The sequence below is a fragment of the Uranotaenia lowii genome, chromosome 3 (assembly GCF_029784155.1).
Source record: "Uranotaenia lowii strain MFRU-FL chromosome 3, ASM2978415v1, whole genome shotgun sequence".
Lineage (NCBI taxonomy): Eukaryota > Metazoa > Arthropoda > Insecta > Diptera > Culicidae > Uranotaenia > Uranotaenia lowii.
Genome location: NC_073693.1, coordinates 355,287,032 through 355,312,206, shown reverse-complemented (window position 1 = coordinate 355,312,206; position 25,175 = coordinate 355,287,032). Strand labels below are relative to the sequence as shown.

At 38.5% G+C, this 25,175-nt stretch overlaps 2 protein-coding genes across 5 annotated transcripts in view; one reads left to right on the top strand and one right to left on the bottom strand.

Moving 5' to 3' along the window:
- LOC129756308 (V-type proton ATPase subunit e 2-like) overlaps window positions 1-25,175 on the top strand; it is a 404,689-nt gene that overhangs the window by 368,411 nt on the left and 11,103 nt on the right. The window lies entirely within an intron of this gene.
- LOC129756298 (sodium-independent sulfate anion transporter) overlaps window positions 1-25,175 on the bottom strand; it is a 42,598-nt gene that overhangs the window by 7,208 nt on the left and 10,215 nt on the right. Inside the window, exon 1 of one of the 2 annotated variants that reach the window (XM_055753139.1) lies at window positions 10,698-10,823. The exons of the other annotated variant lie outside the window; for it this stretch is intronic. The gene's annotated coding sequence lies outside the window, so the exon portion shown is untranslated. Of the gene's footprint in view, window positions 1-10,697; window positions 10,824-25,175 lie in introns of those variants that run through there. 2 annotated transcript variants of the gene reach the window in all.

Below are 25,175 nucleotides of genomic sequence, written 5' to 3'. Positions count from 1 at the left end.
CCTCCCTCGATTTCGGATATTGGACAACGTCGGAGGACATTGTGACGAAAGCTGCTAACCGGTGAGCTGGCGCACTGTTCGCGGAACGCAATTTCAGTACATCTGCCGGGCCGTTAAATGCAGGCTTTCAGGTGAGTGAAATTGTGTTTTTATTTTCTAATTTTTTTACTGCTTGTTGAACAAGCAAACTGAACAGTTTTTGTACATTTTCGTATTTCCTATAATTAATTGTTTCCCGTTTTTTTTTCATTTTTATTTCAGACGCTAAGTGTGATGCAACCCATGTGCCCCATTCGTGGGTGGTGCTACCACCATGAATTGAAGTTAATGAAAAATAATTAAAATAAATAAAAATTTTAATTTGTAACAAATGAATTTTATTTCGAGGTCTTTATACAATGCCGCATGGTAATTTTGTGATGTATATCATGATAGGGTACTCATTTTAATGTGTTATTACGATAATGGAAAATTGCAATTTTACTATGCTCGAAGTAAAAGAGCTCATTCTATCATTGACAATTTTACTATGAACATAGTTAAAATTACTATGCGCAGCCAAAATTAACACAAAGTTAAATTACTATGTGCATGGTAATATCAAGAACAAAACATTATTGACTCAAAAATATGGTTGCGTGTTGTTCATTTAAACCACGGATCTAGTAAATTTACTATGCTTTTTTTAGTGTGTAATAATCAACAAGTTATGAACCGCAAAAAAAACGCAAAACTCCTAAAAAATTTAAGCCTTTGAGTATTTAAAATAATTTAAGCTGTCGCTTCAAATTTGGTTATATATTATTTATTTCTAACATTTTTTCTATCTCTAAAAATATTCTTCTATGCGCTTTTATAGGGCGAAGAACGAAATATCTCGTCAATGTGTCCGAAACAGGTACTAAAAGCAAAAAATGTTATTGCTACTTCTTTTGATAGTTGAACGTGAAAATTGTAGAGAAATGAAATTGTTTCATCAGCTATACCGGTAAAATTTTATATCCTGTGAAAAAGAATATTTAAGAATTGAAAGATTATAGACGAATAGAAGATTAGAATATTTAAGGGGAAAGATGTTGAAAATGGTTAGTAGATAAGTGAGGATCATTTTTTTTTATTTATTTGGTTGGATTTTAACTTCTTCAAGTCATTCATCCCTCGGAGTGGTGATCATAGAGATGGAATGTGATGAAATTTTTTTTTCAAATTTAAATTATTTCGCCTTATTCTAATCTTTCTATTTGTTTTAATCTTTCAATTCTTAAATATTAGAGAAGAGAATGTAGAGAAATTCGTAAATTACATTCTGCAGAAGAGATATAAGAAGTAACTTCGTGTAACAGTAACACTTTTTTAAACTCCGCACTAAATTGTTTGATTTTCGTTACAAGTTTGGTTTCGAACAGGCCATTCTTTTCATACCGAAAAAAAACATGTAAGGTACACCGGGGTAAGTGTGGACGGTTTTTCGTATAGTTCAACTTTAAAAAATCATTAAAAAATCAGCAGGGGAGTAATTTTCATAAATTTACGTTCAATGGGATGCAGAACATGTTTTTTACAAACGCTGAAGAGATGAGCTCGATAGAAGCAAAGCGAGAAAAGTTATCACGTAAATTGTAATGGACTGCTGGTGTCTTCACTTAACCCGCTTTATGGAGTAAGTGTGGACGGTAGATTTTCCCTTTGATTTCTCAGGACATTTTCAACAAAGGGCGAAGGACAGAAATTTTAAAAAATGTGTAAACATCACTGCAAACAAACTTTTTAGAGCCGTCCACACTTACCCCAGGTAGGGGTTGAAGACAAAATTTTAGTTTTTTTGTAAATAAACTCTTTTTACTTCATTTTTAACCGCCGTTTCTTTTCCTAACTGGTTGTTTGGAATGTAAGGATTGTTTCAATTTTTCAATGTAAGGTTTTGAAGTTGAAATCGTAGTTAAAAATATAAAATTCCAAAAAAGTCGCTGTAAACATCCGTTATTGTCTGAATCGTATCTTTTTACAGTTATTGGATAGATTACAAGTAAACTGAACATTCTGCATTTAAAGTTTGAAAAAAATAGTGCGCAGTATTGTTTTAAGAGCCATCGTCCACACTTACCCCGGTGTACCTTAGTACTTTTCGATACGGAAATAAAAAAAACTACAAACTGTTTCTTCCGGTTGAAAAACTTGATTCTGTATTGCGGGGTTGAATTTTTTTTTTCCTTTTTCTCAGGGATGTTGAAAAAATATTATATACCAACCTATGCAACTTGTTGTAAAACTCGATTTTTCCAGCACTCGACGTAACTATGCAACTCGGCAAGCCTCGTTGGGCAAACGTACGACTCGTGTTGAAAAAATCCACTTTTTGTAAATTTTTACATAAATAACAATTTTCTCCTTATTATGTAAAGAGGTGACACCCTTCAACGACCTTTCTTAAACTTTTCAAAATTGTTTTGCGACATGTATCACTCTGGTTGAGAAGACATATACATACTTCAGGAAAACATGGACACTCAGAACCTCCCATTCCCTAAAGGACAACGGTTATTCCCCGGTTTTCATTGCCTGTTGTATACCAGTTCGACTCGAATTGAACCTGATTAAACCTGATACAACGAACAGAAGAATGAGAAAAACCAACCTCATAACTTTTTTTTTTCTTGAAATCACGTTTATGGGCAGACGAAAAAAAATCTTAAACCTCCCGCGCCGTTTTACTACGTTTCCTCAGATTTGCAAAACAATCTCGAGATAGAATGCTCTCGATGACGCCTTCAACACACAAGGCTGTCCACTCTCCGACTCACGACGAATCCTCTTTTGGTCAAACTCGGATTCGAACCTTCTCAGCCAACCTATGGCACATTTCGGAGGCATGATTGGCAAAAAAATATTCCTGTATGCTAATTTTGTTGCCAATTTTTGTCAATTTTAGTTTCACTACATATTAGTTTAAAAAAAAAATAAATTTAAATTTAAAGCTCCTCGAATTCTAAATTGTGCTTTGAACTGTACCACAAAATGGTCTAGTGACACTGGGGAACGTTAATGTTGAAGAAAACAAAAACCATCGTTGAACCGTTCTAGTGGTACACATTCCAATCTGGGCCGGGCCCGCGGTGACTCAGCAAGGAATGGAAGCTGCAAAAAGCTAATAAGCGACACGCAAACATGACGAAAAAGGAGTTGATTCAAACTCGAAAACAAATAAAATAAAAAACAGATAATCGCAAGCAATCCTCCGCAGCCGCCGCGTAACGATTTCGCGCGTCCGAAAGCACGTGACGGAAGAACCGGTTAGGTACGCGCAAACAGGTAGGTACCCCAACCTGAATGTGTATTTTTTTTTAACGTTAATAATACTACACATTTGTATATTTAAGTTTTTACTCTTCCGAACGAAATGGTTGGTGAGTTAGGTTCTCATATATGTATATGATACGAATACTGGACGACTTGAATTAGGATACGCCTGGAAAGGAGCGAACATGGCTGTTTGCCGTTGAACTTGTTGAACACTTCAGTTGGACCTCCAGTCAGAGTCGATGAGGCTTCTCTCTGTTCGAAAAAAAATATTTCAATTAAAATGAATGAAATAAATATATTTTACTATTATGGTTTTCATTCTGTTTGAATATGTTATACATATTGGGGTGACTATGGATGTATGGGATAACTTCCATCATAGAGTTCAAAAACCGACCATCTACATTTTGTTGATTGGTCCAAAAAAACTGAGCTGTGCGAAATATCAGCTCAATCCTTATTGATTTAGGGGTTCCTTAAAGTTTCGATTTTTTACCCTTAAAATTAGCAATAGAGGGGAAGAAAGTTTACCTTTATATATTTTTGAGTCATTTGGCATCCAAATTTTTATTTGGTTTTTCCTGATTTCGTCCTGCACTCTCAATTTGACACTCCTGGCTAAAAACAGCTATTTCTCTCTTGTTTCTCAACCGATTTGTACAAAATTTATAGTTTTGAAAACCTTGTAACGTAACTCTAATATGTTTTACAGACAATATTCAGCTACAACACTTCAATTTTCCGTTATTCAAAAAAAAACCGAAAAACATGCTTCGGAAAAAGACTGTAGATCAGTTACGAAGTGCTCAAAACAAATTCACCTAGTGTCCAAGAAAGCCGAAGTTAAAAGCTGCACGTTGCGCATAAGGATATTTTTTTTTACTTTTTTTTTTAAACATCGCCATTGGTCACAAAAAAAGGTAAAAAAGGGGTGTAAAAACCTTACACTCAATGGACCGCCAAAATTGTTAAAGTCACACCGGAAAAATTTTGAAAAGAGGATTGGAAAGTTTACGTGGTTTGGTACATTTTCACATCTTCAGATTTTCAAAATACGAAACACGAAATTTTCGACGAATTTTCAAAGGTAGCTGATTTTTTCGAACTTTTAATCAATTTGCAATTTCTCAGATTTTCTAACACTTAACTTCAACTTTGCACAGTTGTTGGTTTTCTTACAGAAAGGCTTAGCGAACGGTAAGTTGGGGCTATCATTAATTAAGGGTCTAAACCCCATTTTATATATACCAATCGACTCAGCTCGACGAGTTACGAAGATGTCTCTGTATTTGAATGTTCTTACCACCCTTTCTCCTATTCTGGGTTTTACGATTTTGATGAATTGATTTTAAAAAAATTGGATTTTTTTCCTGTAGGTCATATCTTAAAACAAAAAAAAAACAAAATTGTTTAAAATTGTTCTATTCCATAGTAAATATCATGCTTAGGTTGGCTCCAAAAAAGGTAGCCATTTGCTCAGCAGCAGTAGCCAGCAATCGCTAAATTAATTACAGAGGCTTTGACGAAAATTTGACAAAAAGTTCATGCTACAGCCGAGAATCGATCCCACGCCATCTATCATGAGAGTTTAGGAGGCTAACCCTTTGACCACTAGTGAGCGTCGAGAAATGTGGCTCTCAAACTTAAACAGTTTGAAATATTTTGATAGTAAATGAACTCCTTAAATATCAGTTCGTTTATCCTCCAAAAAACGTACTGGCCATCTTTTTTTATATTGAGTTTAGTAGTTTTTGCTTTCGATTTTCTTTAATCATAATCTTTTTATAGATTAATCATGTATAATTCAGGAATAAGGTAGCCATCATATGTTTCCAAAGTTAATTTACACTCTGTAAGAAAGCCTTCAATCCACTGTTAAGTGTATTAAATTGGGTTTTTTAGTATATAAACGCAAGATTTCCGAAATAAATTTTTATTTACCGGTTTTGCTGTCCGTTGTTTGAATACTACGTTTTTGACACCAATCTTTTCTATTTTTTTGTCATGTTCTTGAAAATTTTCAAAAAATTTTTTCTTAGGCTTTGAATAACGAAAAACTGAAGAGGTGTAATATTGTCTGTAAAACATATTTGAGTTACGTTACGAGGTATTTTTTTTTTTAATTTTTTATTTTAAGACTCTTTGACGAGGTTTCTAAAATTATCAATTTTGTACAAATCAGATGAGAAACATATATCTTTATAGCGATTTTAAGCGAGGAGTGCCAAATTGACACTCAAAGTCTGATTAGGGTGATTTTGTCTGAGCTTGAGCTTTCAGGGTGCTTCTATAAAAAAAGTAATGAGGCAAAATAAAGATTTTATGAATTTATTGAGGGTCCTCGAAGTTTTTTTTAAAAATTGGATGCGCCTGAATAAAGCTACAATCCGCCAAACTGCCAATAGTGTCATGTAGAAACTCAAGAGCTGATTAGGGTTGATCAGTTTTATAGTTGTTCTTTTTTGTAGTTTTTTTTTTATTTTGGAATTTTTCTTATGTTTCTTACTTAAGTCATTTTTGTTTCTTTTGGTTTTTTTCTTTTCATTTTTGTAAGTTTTGTCAATTTAGGCTTTTTTGTCATTTTGTAATTTTTTATGTTTTTGTCATTTTGCCATTTTATTTATGTTCGTATTTTTTTTTTCAATTTTGGCTTTTTTTCTTTTTTTTTATTTTTGTGATTTTTGTCATATTTATAACTTTTTTACAGCAACTTAACCCATTAAGGCCCAGGGTGGCCAGTGGATGTTCATAAGCAAATTCCCGGGTTTTATCCCGGTTTTCCTTAGATTTAGGATTTTAATTTGTTTTCCGGTTTCAACATACCCAGAAAGTTTGTATACCGTGGAAAAGAAATTTTATAAATTTTTAAAGTGAAAGTCATTGTTTTATGAGATCTACAAAAACTAGGAAAAATTTTAATCTTTGAGGGAAACATAAGTTGTTGAAAATCGTTTTCGATATTCATATAAGGCCCTATTAATCCAAAGGGAAGTGCATAGAAGCTATTTAATTTCGAGAAATTACTTTTCTTTCGTAAGTTAAAATATGAACAAAAAAAAATTCTTAAAATCTAAACAAATCACAAATATAGTTTAAATAATGAAGAATCGATTGTCCATATTAACTCAAAATCGCCCTTTTTATACCCTTTTGGCTGTGAGGGCCTTATATAGGTTTATTTGCTCATCAATTATCAATGTTGTTTCTACTCAGAACTGATGAGGTTAGAGCTTCCAAACGACATATCGCTTCAAATAGAAGTGATTCAGAAATTTCGAATTCAGGATCCAAAAATTCCAAAATCAGCATCACAAATACAAGAATCTAAAGTCCTGTTCACCTGTGTAATTTGAAAAAAGAATTTTAATTTTTGATTTCTATTCTAAGTTTCCAACTTTGAAATATAGGTTAATTTTAGCCGCATGAATTGATTTGTTTTTAAAAAGTTTATCTTCTCCACAGAAATTCTCAAAACAGACTCTGATTTTGAAGCTGTATATTTATTTGAAAATTGCATTCAATCTTAATCTTAGATTGTAAATTTGAAATTTCAGTCTGATTTCTGATAAGAAATCTCAAACTTAAACATGAATTCTGAATAGAATTCTTCATCTGCATTTTGAGTCGATAAAAAATGATAGAAATTTCAATCCGATTTCTCAATTTGAACTTTCTACCTAAACTTTGAATTCAAATCGAAAATAAATTCAGATTCTAAAATTCTTAGCAAAATTTTGAATATAAATTCTGTCTGATACATTTTCGGCAAACAGTCTAATAAATAGCAACAACGACTTTTTATTTATCATTCCAACGTTTCGATCCTTGATCGATCCTTGGAATCATAAGTAATAGTCGTTTTTGTTAGACTGCTGACCGAAAAAAGTATCCTAATAATCCATTGAAAGTCGACAATTCACATATGAATATTATTTTTGAATCTAATATTTGAATTCTTAATTAAAGTTCAAAATTCTATTTTTAATTTGGATCATTTTATTTATAACATTCGATGGAAAAGCACAATTGGGGCACAAAAACTTGCAACTCCATATCTGACAATCTGAAATTGACAAATTTGTTCTTAAAGCTTCTGTCATTTTTGTCAATTTAATCTTTTTTGTCATTTTTATCATATTTTTAACTTTTGTCATTTTTGTAATTCTTGCAATTTTTGTCATTTTAGTGATTTTTGAGATATTTAACAATTTTGGATTATATGACATTTTACGGAATCTTACACCCAAAAAAAATTAAAAATTAATTCTACGGTATTTTTCACTTAGACTGAGCTTTTGATGCATCCCATCGATTCTACGTGAATTCGGAGTAACTAACTTTTTTCATCATGTATTTCACGTAAAGTCTAAGGGCATGGCTTCTGAAATCAATAGAGCAATTTTCTCAAACGTTTGGTTTTAAATTTTTACAAGCAAAAGAGCTGGCATCCATCAGTTTGTTGAGCTTTGTTTGAGTTGTGAAAATTGCTTTGGACATTTTTTCAGTAATTCCATGGTTTTTTTCGGAACCTTATCAACGTGATGCTGATGCTGAAGTTTTTACGCCCGTGTAAGATCGAAAGAAAAGGGTAAGTCAAAGTAAAAAAAAAGGATCCCCGCTGACAGAAAATATATTTTCCCTTCAGGTCGAAAAGTGGTACGATAGGAGAAGTTCCGGCACATCGAGAAGGAAGAGCTTCGTGTGTGCTGGAACGAATGCCAGAGGGTGTTATGCACGCATCGTAAATGGTGAGTTATTTATCATTTCTAATTTTTTTTAGTTATTATTGAAATAAGTTTTTTCTTTTTCAGGATTTTGGAAATCAAAGTAATATCAGCTAATAAGTGCAGTGATAGTGTTTGTGTTTTGTTTTGAAGAATATAGTGTAAAGAAATTAAATTGAATTAAACTTTTTTTTTATTAAATTCAACAGAGTCTTAACTAAATAAACCCCAATTTCAATTCCGAAATAAAATTATTTTATGTATTCTTCATCTTCACATCGTATCGAACTCACTTGAAATTCCCGTAAATTGTAGCTGAACTTCATAACGTACAAATTCTTATTGATGTGCGTTGACCTGTTATATTGGTCGAAACTAGAGATGTACCGAATATTCGGTCGGCCGAATACCCCGAATACCGCCAAAAAACAGATAAGCCGAATATTCGGCTCGCCGAATAGTTGAGCTAGGTATTCGGCCGAATAGGCCGAATAGGCCGAATATTTATTTTTTTTAATTTACACAAAAACAGACTTCTGAAATTTTTCAACTGATATTTGATAATTTATTAAATATCCAAAGTAATGTTGAAAAACCTTCAAAATCATAAAAAACTTATGGTTTCAATCAAACATTTCAGATGTATCCGTATATTTTTCACTGTAGATAGCTTTATCCTTTTTTTTATTTATACAGGCTTGCCCATAAACCAAATAGAGAATTTCCGGGTTATACCCAGGTTTATTCAGATTTTTTCCTAATCAAATATTTCGTTGAAAATTTTTAAATTTTCTGTTATAAAACGATTTTTAAGAGTAAATTTATTCGTTGGATACGATTAGAACACTGCTGTTGTAATTCTATGACCACTTTAAATTTCAATTAATTTTTTTTTCTATTGTATGTTTGAGAATGTTGGCTAGTTTCTGTTCAGATTTTCCCTTTTTTCAAGTTTTTCAAAAACCCGTTCTGACCCGGCCGTGTGGATACGTGTCGTAGAAAGTATTGCATGCTTAAAATTCAAGATCATCTATATTTTTAGGAACTATTTTGATGACATCTAGCAAAAATTAGAAATTCATCAAATTCGATATAAAAAACTCAATAATAGCTCAACACCTGTTTTGACATGTTTTGTCCCAGATTTCACTGGAATCCAATCTCTTTTGTGATAAACGTCCTAGAAGCGACAAGTCATCTGACTTCCTTTCAGCTAATGGTGACATTTTGAAAATCAAAGAGACCTCTACTTACTTAAAATACTGATACATCTGGTTAGATATAATCGACTTAAAAACATGAGGGACATGTGAATGACGGAAATAGAAGATTTATATTTGAAATAGCTGTAGATATAGAAGTATTTATATTGAAAACTCAACGAAATATTCGACCGAATATTCGGCCGAATATTCGTTTGGCCGAATATTCGTTTGGCCGAATAGTTGAGAAAATCAATATTTGGCATTCGGCCGTTCGCCGAATACCACTATTCGGTACATCTCTAGTCGAAACTACGTGAAAATCAATTGTATAAAAATTATGTAGATTTTCGCGTAGCAACAATGTGCGGATTATTTTGGATGTAATTCAAAATATCAATTCAAATTTAAATCCACAATATGAATGTACAACCCAGACATCTTTCCCTTAATAATATTCACAATTATCAATGCTCATACCTAAGCTAAGAAAAAGATTTAAGAACTCTTAAATTAAAATAGGTATATAAAAGATATCAAATGTTTTACTAAAATATATTAAATTATGGAGGTGTACTCGGTACATGAAACTAAATTTAGTAAGACGCCCAAATATATCTAGCATTTGTTATATTACAAAAAATGAGGTAATTATTTAGAATTAAGATAGATATTTTTCTCAAACATACTCAACACATAATTTAGACAACACAGAATAGAAATGTATCACCAGAATGACATAAAAATATGTAACATGAAAGTCTTTTTGGAATAAATGAATCCAATTTCAGCTGGTAAACGGAATGAAAATGATAAGCCATCAACAAAATATTGTGAAAACTTATTGTCTTTTCAATACTATAACTTTTTTATGAAGAGGTGTATCACCGTAATTAATGTTTGCTAATTTTTTAATTCGCCTTATTGATAATTTAGATTTTTTTAGAAAGAACATCTTAAGAATTTGAAATGTTATATACGGATACTTATAACAGAATCGGAGTCCTCGATTTTCAATTGAGGATACAAAAATCAATCAATACACGTATTTTTAGAACAATATCCGTTAGGTATCCTAAAAAAAAGGCCAGTTGGAAGATTGTATAAACGAGCTGGGAAACGCAATACAAATTTTGCCTGTGTTTATGTTACAGGGTTTCTTTAAAATATGTGCATTTATAGACCTTATTATCTCTAAGAACACATCAACAGTCGAAGCTACTGAAAAATGATTTCGGATGTTCTTATTTATTCTGTCCGAAAAATCTTCATCTTCTCCAATAAACTGCGCAGTTTTTTTTCGATACTTTTAACAACAAGACATGCAAAATAAACAAGATTCACAGTTTCTGAACACAAACCACACTCTCTACTTATGAATGATCTAGCCCCTAAGGCGGTGTCATTTAACCGCAAATAAATCGGTCCATTGTCAACCAATCATCGTAGAAGGTACTCGAAATGCACTAACCCAAGTTTTGATCAATCATCCACTTCTGAAATGTTTACACAACCGTTTCCAAAGTGACTCGATACTGAGTAGTCCTGGAGGGGCGACTAACTAAACAGATATAAACCGAACTCGATTGAAGTCGCGGGCAGACTAAACTTGATACAACTTCTACCAGCCGACCTGGGCGCAAAGAACTCGCCACGCCGCCACCAACCGAATCCTGAATTTCAAACTTCCTCTATACAGCACATGGCGTACCTACCTAGCTACCTAGTATACGTTTGATAGATGCTGACTCAAACTCAGAAGCCCATGGAGCCTGTTTTTTCTAGCCGGTTTTAACTCCTGACTCTGAATTATTTCTTTTTTGGCAATTTAAATACATGTCTCTTCTGTAAAGTACGATATTTCTAAGTTTCTTATCACTTTTGTGACAAAGCATAACATTCTACAAGCTGAACGCGACACGATTAACCAAAACCGCAATCATTTTTTTTCCATATCCATAGTTGATCCGGAGAAGTAGCAAACAAACTTCAAATGATACTTCCACATACACTGTTGGACAAAAATGCTTGACACAAGCTAACTCATCGCGTTATTTAAATTACAGTAACTATACATAGTATGTGATATATTTTTTATGTGAATAGGTTTTGTGAAATCATGAAATTTCCTTTATCAACACTTCTTCCACAAGAAGGAAAGACTATGTTAAAACAACGAAAACTTGAACAGAACAATAAAAGTGTCGAATACTTATGTCCATCAGTGTACAAGACGACAGAGAGCTATGGGTAAATTTAAGAAAATTACATCGGAAATCATCCGAATCAGAACCTCTGCTGACAGCAATTTTTTAGGTCCGTAAATGAAAACCGATCTGATGTTTCTTCATTTGCTGAAAATTCATAAAAAAAACGTAAACTTAAAAAATAATATTTTTATCAAATATTTTTCTGTTTTTTAGCAGTTGGAAACACGTGTCGAATTATTAGGCCATAAAATTTAAGTCAAAAAGTCAGTCATCCATCCATCGTTGTTCTTTCGTCAGGCGCGGTTTGTTTTTTTTTGTTGTCCTCTCCCCAGTGTGCCCTAGTTTTTTGCCATCGGATTTTGAAGTTATTCCTATAAGTAAAACTAGAGAACATGGTCATCTGAAATAATTGAGTCAATAAATCGGTGAACCAAAGTAAGAATACAAGAAAATAAAGAGTGATACGGTTTAAATTTGGTCAATATCAATTTGACGTATTTCTTCCAATTTTGCATTTAAAAAACCTAAACATCCCTCATTTTGAAGGTGTGTGTGTGTGTTTTGGAATTCACTCTTCAGTTGTCAAAATGCCGTCCATGGAAGAAGAGCAGCATATCCATATTTTGCACGCGCATCGCGAAAATCCGAGCTACTTGCACGCAAAGCTGGAAAAATCGCTAAAAGTTGCCAAATCAACCGTTACAAATGTTATTAAAGTATTTGGGGAACGTTTGTCGACAGCCAGGAAGTCTGGATCGGGGGGAAATCGAAAACCGGAAGCCGCTGAGACGACAAAGAGAGTTTCAAGCGAAACCCTAACTTCTCTCTCCGAGATGCCGCAAATCAGCTGGGTGTATCGTCTACAACCGTGCATCGAGCCAAAAAACGAGTCGGACTATCGACTTACAAGAAGGTAGTGACTCCAAATTGCGATGATAAACAAAATACGACGGCCAAAGCGCGATCCCGGAGGCTGTACACGACGATGCTGACGAAGTTTGACTGCGTGGTAATGGACGACGAAACCTACATCAAAGCCGACTACAAGCAGCTTCCGGGACAGGAGTTTTATACGGCAAAAGGAAGGGGAAAGCTTGCAGATATTTTTAAGCACATGAAACTGTCAAAGTTCGCGAAGAAATATCTGGATTGGCAAGCCACCTGTACCTGCGGCTTGAAAAGCAGCATTTTCATAGCTTCCGGGACTGTCAACCAAGAAATTTACGTGAAAGAGTGTTTGAATAAACGTCTGTTGCCTTTCCTGAAGAAACACGGTTGTTCCGTACTGTTTTGGCAGGATGTGGCATCTTGCCATTACGGTTAAAATGCCATGGAGTGGACCGCCAACAACGTGCAGGTGGTTCCCAATGACAAGAACCCTCCCAAAACGCCAGAGCTCCGCCCAATTGAGAAATACTGGGCTATTGTCAAGCGGAACATAAAGAAGACCAAAAAAACTGTTAAGGACGAGTAGCAGTTCAAGGCAGACTGGCTTTCTGCGGCGAAGAAGGTGGACAAGGTGGCTGTACAAAATCCGATGGCAGGGGTTAAGCGTAAGGCCCGGCAATTCGGATTTGGAAAAGCGGAAGCCTAACTGAATATTTTTTCTGATTTTATACTAATTAAACTTGAAAAAGAAATTTAATTTGATTTTTTAAATAAACGATTGCACCGATTTACACGCGTTTTCCCTTGACCAAATTTTGACCGTATCATCCTTTAGTTGAGCTTCTACGAAATTTGATGAAGCAGTTTAGTGTGATGAGGAGAAATAAGGCTGGATCTAGAATAAAACTCTACTTTTGTCACCTCCCCCTTTTTTCGAATCAACATAATTAAGCAATCGATTGGTATAGAAAAAATATTTGATGAAACACCAGTTGTTTATGCTTCTTCAGAACACAATGTCTTTCACACAACCTTTTTCCGTTGTCAGATTCAGCTCAAATTTGGCAAATAGCCTTCCAATGACTCCTTTAAACCATCTAAGTCCTTTTTGCAAGTGTTTTGATTTTAAAGTAGATATTTAATAAGACGAATTTGATAAATTGAATAAAAATATATCCTAAATTGTGACTTTTATTAAAGATTAAACCGTGAATAGCTCCTCACACGCTGATACAAACAACATGCTTTGTTCAGCAAATTTAAAGTACACAAAAATCCGCATCTTTTGATGACATTGGTTTGAAAAATATTCTACGCTAGGTACACATTTTGGTCGGTTGAATACAAGTTTTTGGGCCAACAATGTTTTTTCTTGAAAATAGCTTGCTTGTTTTAAATTTTGATACAAATTTTGTTCATTTTTAATTTTTTACGTGTAGTATTTAACCCAAACAAAATTATAAAAATATAAAATATATAAATTTTGAGAACATTTTTGGACCTTGAATTTATTTAAAATCAAATCTTTTGAAAGTGGACTTTTTTCAAGGATCGCATTTGCGGAAACTCCAAACATGATTTTTTTAGTCGGCCCCATACAAAAGTTTGTTCTCCTCATCCTAATCTACCATTTGGAGGGTGAGCCCCCAGATTCCCAGACATTATGCAATTTTGGGACACCCTAATGTACATATCTGAAACCAATTGAAACTGTTTAAGAGAGAAAAACTTTTAAAAATAGTCAATTTACCTTTCCTGTTGATCAACATTTTCCGCACTACAAATACCTCCTTCTACTCATTTTTTTTTTCTGATTCAAGAAAAAATCTTACTTGTTCATCTTAGAAATAAATATGGACTGAACAATAATCGAGGTCTTGTCAAGCATCAGTTGTATTTATTTGAGAACTAACTACCAGATTGTATCATGTAGACTAGGAAAAAATAGCCAAATCTACCAGCTGTTGAATTATTTTAGCGATTAGCAATTGAGAAATCCTCTACATCCAAATCAACTTCACATAAACGCTAGTTTGTTTGTAGTTCTCGATGTTGATTTAGCGAAATTATGGGTTGAACGAAAAATCTGCGATATGGAAGAGCCAATCATACGAATTTTGATAACCTGTAGAGCTTTTTATCCGTGATAAGCTGTTGGATGGGGGTATGGGGGTATGCCTTTTGGTATTCAAAACAATCAATTCAACCGACATCAGTACCTCGCTATAGAGGCATCTGCAGTAATGTCAGTTGAATTGATTGTTTTTCAATGCCAAAAAACAATCCTATTCTACAGCTATAATAACTTTTTGCTTATTAAGATACGAAGGAAAGGTCTTCAACAAAGTTGTTCAGTGGAATTTATAAATGGGCACAAAAAGCATTAGCAGGTCTGGTTCCATAAAAGAAACACAAATGATATTGATTTTTCAGAACAAAATATTCCTATTCAAAATGTGAAATTGAGAAGACATGGCATACATTTTTCAAAGATTTTTCATTTTCTTTCTTTTGATGGGTTTGTTTAGAACATTATAGTTTGGAAACCTATTTCCCACCCAAGCATGTCTTCAATGCAGAAATTTGGGAAAAGTTCGGTCCGGTCCGATTGCCCGGATTTCATTGAAAAGAGCCCGGATTTTTCCAGAATTTGTTCCCTTTTTTGCCAAATCCAGGGTAGATTTGATTTAAATCAAAGTGATTTAAATCATGATTTAAATCACGATTTAAAATAACTTAAAAAACGTGTTCAAAAGTGATGAATTAGAATTTATTTTATTTGTTTTATTTTTTGATTTCTCTGAACCAAGAGAAGTCTGTCTATAAAAAGTATTTGGTGAATTTCGATGATATTTTAATTCAGTAAAGGAATTACTCACTTGTTACTGAAATAAACCATTTTAACCCAAAAAAAAAAAATTAAAAATTGTATTCCAACAATAAAATTAGACTTTGACAGTGGAAATCATGCATTACAATGCTCACGAAGGAATTTAACGAAATTTCCCAATTGTCAATCGTTTCGAGTCGTTAGATTCAAAGTCGGATTAATGTGGATTTAGTTTGAAAACCATTGGTTTAATGAAAAGCATTGATTCATAAATTATGAATGTTACACTTACATAGCCTTTATAAAGCTGAGTTAAACAACTCAGCTTTATCACATGATGGGAGAACCACAGGCAATATTTTTTTCGTATGTTTGGATAACGTGCCGATCATTGATTTTTATCCACCTTGCCAAATCTAACAAAAAAAATTTTTTTTTTTAGCAAGTTTTATAAAAATAATCACAAAAGGCTAATGAAGCCTAAAATACGATTTAGAATCTGCTGCTGAGTTTTGATGAAAAAGGTTTTTTTCTTATTTTTGTTGAGTAATTCCTGATTTTTTACCAAATTTCTCCGAATATTGTAATAGAGGCAGATCTGTGGTCGATGCCACAAAAATTAGAATATAAATTTTCTAGAAATTTTGGCTTATATTATGGCATTTTTAGCAATCAACTCTCCCACTCTTCCCCGAATTGCGTGCACTTACCGCTCTTCATTTCGTCGTCCCTGGAGGGATCTCCTCCGCCTCGGCCTCGCCGGTCCCACTGTGGGAATTTGCTCCGTGTGGATCACGCCTGCTCGACAACGCGTCGCCCCTGCAGTGACGCGGACGCGCCCCTGCGTAGCTGCTTCCTTGCCAGTTGCTATTCGCCCCGAACTGCGGTTGCCTCGGTTTGCAGCAACCTTTGCCGCCACCTGAATAGCACAACTGGTGCTGTTTGGCTTCAGCCACTCCACGCCACCTGGCGCACTGACGGAATAGCGCCGCCGGTGCTGCTGCTTCCGTTTTCGGACGCCCTCCTGCCCGTAGCGCCGCCTGGGTTCCAGTAGTGAGCCGCTTCTTCCCCTTTTTCTCGTCACTCTTCGCACGGAGCGACAATCAGCTAGGCTGGTTTAGCCTCTCCTTCTCCCTTATTCGGATCACCGCCTGAGAACCACCAGAGGCGTCTTCCTTCCGCCTGCGGTTGTTTGTCGCCGGGAGCACCTATTGAGAGTCACTGGTGGTGCTCTTCTTCAAAACTCGACCGCCCTGGAGCACCGAAGAGGAACAATCCTGCTGGTGAAAATTCTCACTGTCGATCGCTCTTTACCGGAGCACCGACGTCGCCAGTCAGCCCTGGGATTTTTGCCACCGAGGTCACGATCGTGATGGTAGATGGGGTAAAAAGAAACAGATGGGGAAAAAAGAAAGGGCCGCCTGCGAAAAGCCGAAATTAGTTTCTTGTGGCCACGTTTTATTTTTAAATTCTCCTTTACCTTCTTGTGCGACCCTTTTGCCGTTCTTTTTGGCTTCTTCTGGACCGGGATTCCCGGCTGGGGCTACCCTATGGGCGATAGAAAGTCGGGTTAGCTAATGCGGGCTAGGTTCTTCGCTGCAGGTGTTACCTTTTTAGGCTTGATGCCTTTTCCGTCCTCGAATTGACCGGTAAAGCGGCTGCACGTGGCCTGGCCTGGCCTGGCTTTTCGCATTGTAGTGGCTGTAATAATGCCCTAATTAAATCACGCACGTAAAATGTGATGGTGCCACGTACCTTGAATCGGTTTTCTACGGCGCACTTCCCACGCGGTTCTCCCCCGGGCGACAGAACTATTTTTTCCCACCACGAACTTGTGTGGTGTGTTGCGGAAACGACAATGCGGTTTTCGGTCGTTTCGTTTTGTTTTGTTTTTTCTTTCGGTTTCTGCACGCTGATTTTAATTTACTCACTCCTTTTACACTTGGAGTATATTTCACTTATTTTTGGGGTTTTTATTTTATTTTTGTGCACGCTCCCAAAAATCTACATGGGGATGGGTTTTTATTGAGTTAATAATGCCAATTGCTCGTATCATATCAATTTAGGGACTATCAAAGAAAAATATAAATTCAATTGCAACACAACATTGCTGCTTTGGTAGAATTTTTCATGGATCATGACAAGGATCCATGAAAAATTCATAATCACGCCACTAGGAGTTCGAAGGAGATATTGAAAATCGACGGCTGTGTCGAGAAAACCTCGCACTTGTATTCACCCTGCAGTGGTGAGTTTCTTCAAAACTAAAGACGAATCAATAAGCTAGATCTCTACGCCAACGAGTCTTGGCAAAATCTATAACAAAATCAAAGCCAACGAGTTATGGCAAATGTGTCGATAATTACCAGTATATCTGGCAGAAAGAAGCTCCTTCGAATCCTTAAAACAATCCACTTAATAACATCCACCTCAGCAGCATACGAAAATCCAAAATCAAATGGTTATTATTAGAGATAATAACCTAGATCTTACAAATAGAACTTAACAAACGAAATTTAGGTGGGAACTTAACTGGTTTATACTAAGAGCAACAGAAGTCTAAGGAAAAGAGGGATTTAATCCTCTTAATTACCAAGGGCCCGGAATAGAGGTTATACCGCGCCTCCAGATCGCGTTCCTTTTGATATTTCCTTGGCAACCCCCTTGACAACTGTGCATGATCCATTATGTATCATTATGTGAGGTTGGTGATTTGTGGTCAAGTCTGAATCGGACAGTTGAACTGTCGACACCATTTCAGGCGAGGGTAATTTGTGGTTCCGCTGCGCGTATTTTGGGGTGTGGACCGTGGTAGATGGTGATCTCATAGCTTGTGGTCTTGACAAAGTTGGTAGATAGCTTTTGAGAATTTCGTTTAGATCGGGAAGTCGTAATCGGAAGTTGACATGGTTGGTTGAAGATGTTCTTGATCGGGAAGTCTTAATCGGGAGTTGACATGGTTGGTTGAAGATAGTCTTGATCGGGAAGTCTTAATCGGGAGTTGTCATAGTTGATTGAAGATTGTTACAGTTGATTTTTAGAACGTTTATTATGGTGTGATTTGAGCAAAAATACAAATAAAAAACCCAACCCTAATCAAAAATAAATCAACATGTTCGATCAGATTTGGCCCACTGTATCGAACTTATTTTTGAAAAAAACCGACAGCCCATAGTTCCCGAAAAACGAAAAAAAAAACTGGTACTGTCATCAATATTTCCGGACGTCAGTTTTGGCAAGGGCAGAAAAAGTGTGGTGCTCGGTCGAGTGTGGAGGCTTTTGGGCCTGCGGATCTGAAAAAGGTCCGGGGTTTCGGCTCCGCATCCCCACGGAGAATGGAAGCGGCGATCGTGGCACAGATGGCCACTCCATCATCGCCGACTTCGGAGCCAGCACGTCAACAGTTCCCTCAAAAAGTGCACAACAACATGGAACGCCCACACCTCCGGCAGCCGCAGAAGTGCTGCACCAGCAGCAAGAAAGCGACTTCAGCAACAACATCCGACACGGAAATGTGGTGCGCACCAGCAGCAGCACAAAAACAACTACAACAACAACAGCCGGCACTGCAATTCGGTGCGTCGCAATCGGTGCCAGCAGCAGAACAACAATACCAGCAGCATCCAGGCTGTCGAGCGTTTCGGAGGCGACTACGAGGCAGACAGTGGGACCATGCATGGTTCCCAGGAAGGTGCCAGTTGGACTCGAGCCGTAAGTCGATTTGAATTTAACCACACTCAAACAAAAATTGGCCAGAATAGTCGGGAGCTTGGGTGGGTCAAAATAAAAGTGGCCTATTGTAAAATGTGAATCAATGTCTTCGTTTTTTCATTTGTGGCGACGACCATACAAACCTCCTGTTACAAGATGGTCTTGATTTGGTAGTCTTGATCGGGTAGTCTTAATCGGGTAGTCTTGATCGGGTAGTCTTAATCGGGAGGTCTTAATCGGGAGTTGCTTGTGGATGTACTTGTTCGGTTTTCTTATTTCTGGGAAGCCTGGTCAGCTATGGTCCTCCGGACTAGGAGAAAGTCAGCAGGAATCTTGCAACCTCTTTCAAGCTACCCTGGGCGTTGTCCTGATTCGTCCTGTTGATACTGTGCTGAATAAGCAGGGTTCGTGTTTGTGGGACAAAATCGGATGTTGCTGCTGCTGCGAATGAGCTCCCTCAGACGGGCCCTTCTTCCGGAGTCGTCGAGCGAAGCAGATGGTTGTGGTGCTGACGATGAACGTGTTTTTCGCATCGGCGATGCTTTTGTTGGCAACCTTGGGTAGCGGACATAGCTAGACTTGTTACTGTACTCACGAGGAGGTAGATAAGAGATATTGCTCACTGCGTTTTCCAGATGCACGATTTTTCCCGATCGGCCTAACGGTATTTCCTGCGCTGTTGCGCTTGGTTGACAGGCTTTGGCTGTGGTCATAGCTGATGGTTTTTGTATTGATTCGGAGATTTTTGGGGTTAGTGGATGATCTCCTGTTTGTGGTAGTAACGACTGGCGTGTTTTGACCTCGTTGGGCTCTTGTTGACTACCTTGGGTAGCGGTCATAGCTCGATTAATAGCCGTGTGGCTTTTGACAGTTAGCGAGAGATAGTCGATATGGTAGTAGCGGCCGTCATGATGTCTACTCCTCACAACTTCTTCGCATAACTGTATTCTGTGGTGCTGAATCCTCTTCTTGATGTTCTGACAATCCTTTCAATTGCAGCGACGTGGTGTTTGGAGCTGCTGTACTTGACTTTCCGAACATTCCAATATCCCGAACCTGGATGGGTTCTCTGCGATGGTGTGTAGCGCCTGGTTACGGTGGCTCACCAGTGCTACTATTCCCAGCGCTGCTACGCTGCTTCAAGATGACAGGATTGCATTCTGGACAATGAGTGCCCGAATAGGATTGCACCGTGAAAACACCATGAATTCCATATTCACAAACCATAAATTGTATGGTTTACACCATGATTATAATCGTCCACGATACCGTGAATACACATTAGAATTCATAGTTTACGACCGTACATTTCATCGTTTTGCCGAAAATAACCATGAAAAAGGGGTATTGTTATGCAGCGTGACCATGAAAAAAATGGCGATTTTCCATACATTGAGAAGCCCAAAAATATGAAGTTCATTGTTGTAGCATCTTCCAATTTTTCATAGTAAAATCATGAAAATCCGATGATTTTCATTGTTAAACCGCTGTAATAAAAATTTTGCTTATGGTGGGTTTTTTTGTACTCGATTTTTTTCTGTCATCATTTTTTCATGTTTGTTTTAGAAAAAAAACAATAAATTTCTTGACATTTATTATTTATTCTAATAATCTTGACATATTACTTACAATTCATTATTCACTGGACTGCTTTGAGGCTCGCATCCCGTCATCCATTGGCTACCGGAACCTGTGCCATCCGCAGAGTGTTTGTTGCTAGAATATAAAATATTATTAATGATTGTCTCCTGTTAACTTTAACTTTAACTTACCGTTGCGCCAATCTCCGAACACTTTGAATAAACATATTAAAAAAAACCTTCTAAAACCTATAAAAAAAACTTTCGAAAACCCTTCTCCCGACCGAGAATGATTGCGGAGAGAAAAAAAACGTTCCACGAGCTGCGGCTGTCAAAAAATCGCCCTACACGAAAAACTTGGAATTGTGAACTCTTGAAAAATTTACGCTCGCCGGATGTTGTTTTTACCATGAAGTTCATGGTCACATTGAAATTCAATGGAAAAAGAATGTGATACCATGGTTCTGTTCTATTTGGGTGGCGGCAATCCCACGCAAGGTTACCAGCCCTCTCCAAATTCTGACGAACTTCCTGGCAGAGTTCTCAGAGTCCATTCAGCCGACGCTGGTCCCGCGCAAGGCCGTTGTCTCCTTCATAAACGCCTACTTCGTCGTGTTCGTCGGTGTCCTAGCGACGAATTAGCATCAGCTGTGCTTCATTGAGTTGTTCGAATGGAAGAGTTCTGCATAATTTACTCCGAGTTCTTGGGGGCGAGGTTTCAAAGATGATGTTGGTCCTTCAGCCTTCTCCATTTCGTGTTTTGTGCTCCGAGTGAGCTTGTGGTCAGCGTTGTTGCTTACATAGCTTGAATACTAGTCTGGTTTGATGTCCTTCACGTGGTAGCGACCTCGCTTTCCGGTGACGACATCCTCCAGAGTGTAGAGATTGGCTCCCAGCTTTTCTTTAACGATAGCCGGAATGAATTTGGGGTCCAGTTTCTTGTTGATGTGGTCCGCCTTCGAAGAAAGAACAAACGAGCGGCGCCATACTAGCTCGCCCGGTTGAAAGGACACAGTCCGCTTTTGTAGATCGTAGCGCTTCTTTGTCTTCTCGTGGGTCTTCTTGATCCGCTGTTGGATGAATTTGTGAATCCTGTTGATCGTGGATAGCCGCATCTCCTGCGCGACCTTTGGATCGTCTGACACGTTTAAGTCCTGCAGAGTGTAGAGGTCCGTGTGCAACAGAAGTTCCCTTCCGAAGTTGGCGAAGTGCGGGCTGACTCCGGTTGATTCGTGCTTCGCACTGTTGATGGCTGCGGTGATGGCGGCCAGGTTCTTGTCCCACTCTCGATGATCTTCTTCCAACAACGATCGAACACAAGTGATTAGAACTCTGTTCACTCGCTCGGCGTTGTTGACCTGCGGTGCGTAAAAAGCGGTCTTCATATGGATGATGTTGTGACGGCTTAGCAGCGCTCGAAACACCTGCGACTCGAACTGCTTGCCGTTATCTGATAATATAATCCTTGGCCTGGAGAACTTCAGGAATACCTTTTTCTCGAGAAACTCGACCATCTTGGTTGAATCGGCTGCTCGCATCGGGTGAGCAATGACGTATTTGGTGATCCAATCGACGATGACCAGAAGAACTGTGTTGCCCTTCTTAGATCTGGTGAGCGGCCCGACGAAGTCAATGGATATTAACTCCCACGGTACCTTTGCTGGCTTGAGCTTCCCCATCTGCGGCATCATTCTTATATTGGGCGCTTTACTAGCCTTGCACGTAGTGCATGCTTTGACGTAACGGGCGACGTTGTCCTGCATCTTCGGCCAGTAATAGTGCTGCTGTAGTTTGTGCCATGTCTTCTGGAAGCCTAGATGCGCTGCTGATGGTGCGTCGTGATATCGACGAATGAGTTCTGCTCGGTGGTTTTCCGGAACAACTTTCTTCCATCGATGCGTGATTAAACCAGCCTCATCCTTACAATGACAATTTTTGTAGAGCTCGTTGTTCGCGATACGGAAATCGGGATATTTGTCGCCTTTCCTTTCTACCTGCTTGACGATGTTCTTGTACCATGGATCATTCTCCTCGGAAATCGAAAACACTAGCGAACAGACTACTCTGGATAGCGCATCTGGTACGGTGTTGCAGCTGCCCTTCCGGTACCTGATTTCGAAGTCGAACGCGTTGAGTCTCAAAAGCCATCTGCTCATCAAAGCTGTGGGGTTCTTTAAAGTTTTCAGGTAGCTGAGGGCGGAATGGTCACAGTAGACGACGAAGCGTACCCCTTCTATATACCCACGAAACTTTTCTATCGCACGAATAACTGCTAAGCACTCTTTTTCTGTAACTGTGTATTTTCGCTCCGACGAAGATAGCTTCTGGGAAAAATAACTGATCGGGTGTTCTTCTCCCTCGATGTCCTGCGTCAATACAGCACCAATCGCGACATCGCTAGCGTCACATGCTATCGAGAACGGTTTTGTATAGTCCGGCATCGCAAGTACTGGAGCGGTAACTAAAGCTGACTTGAGTTTGAGAAAAGCTTCTTCTGCTGCTGTAGTCCATCGAAATTTGATCTTGGCTTTCGTGAGTTCCGTGATTGGTGCAGCAATTCGTGAGAACTCCGGAATGAAGCGTCGATACCATCCGCATAAGCCTAGGAATCTTTAAACCTCCTTTCGTGTATTTGGAACTGGAAATTTGACGATGCTCTCCACCTTTTCCTCGTCGACCCTCCATCCTCCTTCACTGAGAACGTAGCCCAAATATTTTATGCGTTGGCGACAGAACTTGGATTTTTCCGGAGAAATGGTGAGATTCGCCTGACGTAGTCTGGTTGCCACTTCCTGAAGAACTGCTACGTGTTCGTCAAACGTTTTGGAGCAGATAATAATGTCGTCCAAATAATGAAAGACGAATGGCTCCATGTCCGCGAAAAGATGTGTCATTAGTCTTGCGAGTCCTTGACTTGCCGTACAGATACCAAAAGGAACAACCTTAAATTGGTAGTGACCACGGGATGGTACAGTGAATGCTGTTAAGGGTCGTGACTTTTGTTGGAGCGGCATTTGCCAGAAGGCATCCTTCAAGTCAATTGAAGATATGTACGAGCATCCTCCGAGGTTATTGATGATTGCGGAGATCTGCGGTATCGGATAACCTTCGTTCACCATGATTGAGTTCAGGTGTCTTGCGTCTAAACATACCCGGTATCTGCCATCTTTCTTCTTCACCGCTACCAGTGGATTGTTCCACGGTGAGAACACTGCTTCTTCGATCACGTCTAGGGATAGCATTCGGTCGACTTCTTTGTTAACTTCCGCTAGGACGTACTGCGACATTGGGTAGTACCGTTGTTTCCTTGGTGGCGCATTTCCGACGTCGATTTGATGTTCGTAGATCTGCGTCCTACCTAGTTTACCATCTTCTGCCTTCGGAAATATGTGTACCACTTGGTCTAGTCGCTTTTGCTGTTCTGGTGAAAGCGCCTTCATCGGTTCTGCATTTTGTTCAATTTCATTGTTCATTATCGAGAAGCACACTGCCTTGACGCCAAACATTTGCCAGAAGTTCATGCCCATGATAGCGCAATCTGGCAGGCTAGGCACGAGTAGAACCGGCAATATCTCGCTTCGATTGTTGTACGATATTGGCAGACGTGTGAAGTGATTGATCTGGTGTGGCGTTCCATCCGCTGTCTTGATCCCACCGTTCAGTGCATCTTTTCGCAGTCCAAGCTCTTCTACGATCTGTGCTTTACTGCCACCTAACAAAGAACAGTTTGCACCACTGTCCAACAAAGCTGTGACTTTCTTTCCAAGAACGTCCAAAACGGCGTGTGGACGATTGTCATGTCCGGGATTGATGATGATAGAGTTGATGTCTTGTAAATCGGGAGGTATTGAAGGTTGATAGCTGTGTTGCGAAGAATCTGGCCCTCCATCTACCACCTCCTCGCTGCGGCGTTTTCCGCTTCACTGTTACAAACAAGACAGCTGCGTAACGTGTAACCTTTTCGACCGCATCTGTAGCAAAAGAGAATTGCCTGTGCCTTCGTGCAATCCGGAAACCTATGCCCCTCCTCATCGCAGTTCCAGCAAAGCGCTGGGCGGTACGCTGTATGCTGAACAGGATCTAGATCGTACATGTTGTGACAAGAAAATTGATGGCTTTCGGTGCCTCAAAAAATAAATTAAATGCGTGAATTATGTTTCGGCAAGAAAGTGTTGCGAAATCAGGTGTAACCCATTTTATTGTCCCTGCAGGGCATAAAAGTAAGCGTGACTTACGTGCTGCTGCTTTTTAGTTGGATGAGTGGCCCTCCTGGTGCGTGTAAGTGGAGCCAACCTATTCCTCCTCCTCTCGCTGAACTTCTTGAGTTGATCCTTGCGCTCGGATTGCTCGCCTACAGGCATCGGGTTTCGATCGACCGATGCTATTGAGAACGCGCATAGGATGCGCTCCTTGATGGTCGCGTCCGGCGTCCCGGAGCGATCGCAGTTCCGCTGATCCACTTTGGCTCCACCCGATATCGATCCCGCACTCCTTTTCCACGATTTCTGTCCATTGGAGAATTTTGACTCCTTTCCGCTGTGGCTGGCTAACCACATTACGCCTGAACACGACAAGAATCGCACACTTCTTGTTTCTGCTGTCATCCGGCAAGGAAACCACACCTCGCTCCGTGATCGCAAGGTGACTTCCGCGTGCAGTGGCAGTCGCGTACCACCTTTCCCTCGTTGCAAGCTTGTTTTGTCGTTCACCCAACTCCGACAAACGGTGTC